This window comes from Mastomys coucha, unplaced genomic scaffold (assembly GCF_008632895.1).
Source record: "Mastomys coucha isolate ucsf_1 unplaced genomic scaffold, UCSF_Mcou_1 pScaffold7, whole genome shotgun sequence".
In the NCBI taxonomy this organism is placed as follows: domain Eukaryota; kingdom Metazoa; phylum Chordata; class Mammalia; order Rodentia; family Muridae; genus Mastomys; species Mastomys coucha.
Window position 1 is genome coordinate 48,793,004 of NW_022196913.1, and position 3,704 is coordinate 48,796,707.

Genomic DNA, 3,704 nt, shown 5'->3' on the forward strand with positions numbered 1-3,704 from the left:
CCTCCTCCTCCTCCTCCTCCTCCTCCCCCTCCTCCTCCTCCTCCTCCAAAAGATTTACTTATTTTATGTATATGAGTGTTTTGCCTGCATGTGTGTATGTGCACTGGGTGCATGCCTGGTGCCTGTACAGGTCAGAAGAAGGTGTCAGGTTCTCTGGAATTGGAGTTACAGATGGTTGGTCCTTTGCAATGGCAGCAGATGCTTTAACCATGGATCCATCTGTCCAGTCCCGTGTTGCAGGACTTTCTCTGTCCAATCACATTAGGGCAGTGGCAGGCCTGTGATTGCACAGGAAAGGGGAGGAGAAGCTAGGAGTTTGGGGGACAGAGAGAGAGGTCACAGGAGGGAGAAGGGGAGAAGCCAACATGGAGGCAGATGAACAGGAAGATGATCCTGATCCTATGTGGTTTTAAACAGCCACAAGTAGCTAAGATTTTCACAAGGTTAGAATAATTGAGTTAAAGCTTTATCTTTATTAGTTGGCTCTGAAATTACTGTATTGGCATCTTGTAAATTGTGGTCTTATTGTTGTATAAATCTGATTGGATAATTAAGCATTTAGAGTCATGTTTCTACTGGGTAACTAGGTACTGAGATGGCTGATTGTGGGGTGTGGGGGACATTGCATGGAAGTGAGAGGAACTCACTAGCTGGAAGAGTAGCTCATTGGTGAGAACACGCTGAGCAGGACCCCGCCAGGACATAGTGTTGTGCCCTGCCAGTACAGGTACCAGATCAGGAACACAGACCGGTGGGGCAGGAGAGATTGCGGGGTAACATTTTTAATATTTCCCGCAACAGCCCCGTTTCCTTCTTTTCATCCAGCTTGGGACTCTAGACAGTAGACTGGTACTGCCTACATTTAGGGTAGATCTTCTCATCTAAATTAATCTAATCTAGAAACTCATCTACAAGACATTGCCAGAGGTTTGTTTCCATGCTTATTTTAAATTCTGACAGCTTGGCTGGCACAAGCCTTTTGGTCACAGTGATGTATGTGTCACTAATGCTGGTATCCCAATGGCAACGTATCCTAGGGAGGACCCCAGCGTGGTGAGAGAACTTACAGCCAAGCTATGCCAAAGCAATGGACAACAGGCTTCCATGTTGTTAAGAGAAGACAAGAGGGAATGAGCCATGTGTCTCCAATCACTAGACATCTGTTTTATAGATGAACACTGGTGTTCTGTCCTCTACTGATTAAATAACAGCTGAGGGCGTGGCAAGGCTGAAAACTGCCTTATGTAGAAATGAACGTTAGCAATGAACTGTCTGAAAAACAGAACTTTACCAGGAAGTTGGTCCTCAGTACAGGGGCATTGTACAGGAGAATCAAGCACCAAATAAAACTAAGGTATCTTGAGGGACATTTAGCTCCTACTGTATCATCATCCTAAGAATACAGAGCAGACTAGTGGAATGCCCAGAGCACATCTCCATCAGTAGGAAGTGTGGAAGTGTTTCTAGCTATGAGTAGGCTGGACAATGGGCATTCTTTCTAACACGTTGGATGGAGGATCAATCATCAATGGCTGGTACTCCTCTTGGCACCAATCCAAAATACGGCGGTCAACTGCATATAAGGTGAATTTGAACAGGGCTGCCCTTTTTCCAATTCTATCTTTTCAGTGTGGCCCAAACTAGACCTTTCTGAAACCCACGCACCTTTAAGTGGCCTGTTCCTTTAAGTCTGGCCTTGGCATCCCAGTGATACGGGCAGGTGGGGCCGGGAGATGCTCCTATCATTTAGTCACTCCCTCAGTGATGTGGGCAGGCGGGGCTGGGAGATGCTCCTATCATTTAGTCACTCCCTCACTCCTCTTTCATCACCACAGGGCTCTTTGCTTCATGGGGGAGCCTACACAGACTTCCTCTTCTGTCTCAATAGCCTGTCCCTGGAGTCTTCTTCAGGGTATTGTCCACATTGGCCCTGGAAGCCTTCCTTCCCAGGGCAGCATGCACCTTCAGATGATTCTAGATTGTTCCTGAGAGCCAAAGATCCTGCTGCCTCCGGATCCAGCTGGAGCTACCAGAATCCCACACCAGGAGCTCAGGTGTCTGCTGGTCCCACTATGGGAAAAGAGGCAAGGAGGGGGTGGAAGTGGGGTCTTACAGGGACATGTGACAGGGGCTGAAGAGGTGCCGTTACTTATAGCTTGATTGCTCTCTGAGAATGAAACTCCAGTCATAGTCCCTTGAAAGTCTCTAAGGAAAAATATAGCACAGGCTTCAGTGATAAAATGATCCCCTGAAAATCCTGGATTGTAATGGGAGTGTACACTCCTCGTGTGGACGTACCTCTGGCCCGCCGGAGCACGGTCACTCTACATACTCACACACTGTACCCACATCTACCAGTCTGTGAAAATCACGAAGCACTGATTGAGCGCTTAGGTTCCATCAAAACCAGGAAAATAGTACTTGCTCTTCTTGACATGTCTGGAGCCTCTGCTGCCCATGGAGCACCTTGTGAGTTTCCCTAGCACCCTGGGGTATGTCTTTCTACAGGGAAACTGAGGTCCACAGTTCTTGGTAATGAGGAAGGAGTGTCTTCAGAGTTAAGCCTCTGCTGCTGACTAGCTCTCTGTCCCAGGCAGAAGTCTCCAGGCTACCTGCTGCTTTAGGGTCATCCCACAATAGCTTTTCAGGGTGAGGATAGGCCTCCGCCAAGCCCATTAAACTCTCTGTCTTGCTGGGCGCTGGTGGCGCACGCCTTTAATCCCAGCACTTGGGAGGCAGAGGCAGGCAGATTTCTGAGTTCCAGGTTAGCCTGGTCTACAGAGTGAGTTCCAGGACAGTCAGGACTATACAGAGAATCCCTGTCTCAAAAAACCAAAAACCAAACCAAAACAAAACAAAAAAAGAAAAAGAATCACAAAGCCTAGGAGGCAAACTAATGAAGCTACTAGCTGGATGCAGTCTGGGGATTGCTGGTCGGCTGGATGCAGTCTGGGGATTGCTGCTCGACTTAGTTTATCTGGTTTGTCCCCGGGACCACTATCACAGGAAACAGACAGAGCTGGACATCTATTTAAAACTGCCAAACTTCATGATCTTCGTGAAGACACCCCACCTACCTAAATGCTCTTACCAAATGGTTAGACCACTTGAGCTGCAATGGTAGATGCTGAACTGCAAGACAGAGGAAGTTATATTTAGGGAATATTCAAATTGAGGAGTTATTTTAAATGTGGGATAATTTTAAAGCATGGAAATAAGTTGTAACTTGTGTGTGCTAACTGTAGCCTCCACCTCCATTAAAAGGAAGCAAGAGCACGTAATAATTAAGCAATGGAGATGGTGGTGACGACACTCACCTGATGCTTCCTATGTGGTTGGCACTATTTTGAGTATAACATTTTAACTTTCACAGCAGACCTGTCAGGTTCCAAAAATTAAATGTGCCCATTTTACAGATGAGAATATTAAGGCAGAGGGGAGTTAAGGAGCTAGTCTTCAGCTACGTAGTGACTAAATGGACTGCCACAAGCCACCTTTTCTATGTCCTATAGATATACCTCCCATCTTTGGGGAAGAAGAAAAAAACATTGAGGGAAGAGATGACCCAGAGGCAGGCTTATTGGTTCATGACTTCAACATAACTTGAGTGTATTCATACAGACACCAGGAGTGGTCTAGATCTCTATTCTTTGCTTTTTTTTTTTTTTCAGTTTAATAAATGTCTCTTCTTAAGTTCTGGCAAA

General features: G+C 46.4%; 1 long non-coding RNA gene across 1 annotated transcript in view; it reads left to right on the top strand.

The window, feature by feature from the left end:
- Positions 1-1,911: 1,911 nt before the first annotated feature.
- Positions 1,912-3,704, top strand: part of LOC116082425 — a 14,423-nt gene continuing 12,630 nt past the window's right edge. Inside the window, exon 1 of the long non-coding RNA XR_004115295.1 lies at positions 1,912-2,054. This is a non-coding gene — a long non-coding RNA (uncharacterized LOC116082425). The remainder of the gene's footprint in view (positions 2,055-3,704) is intronic.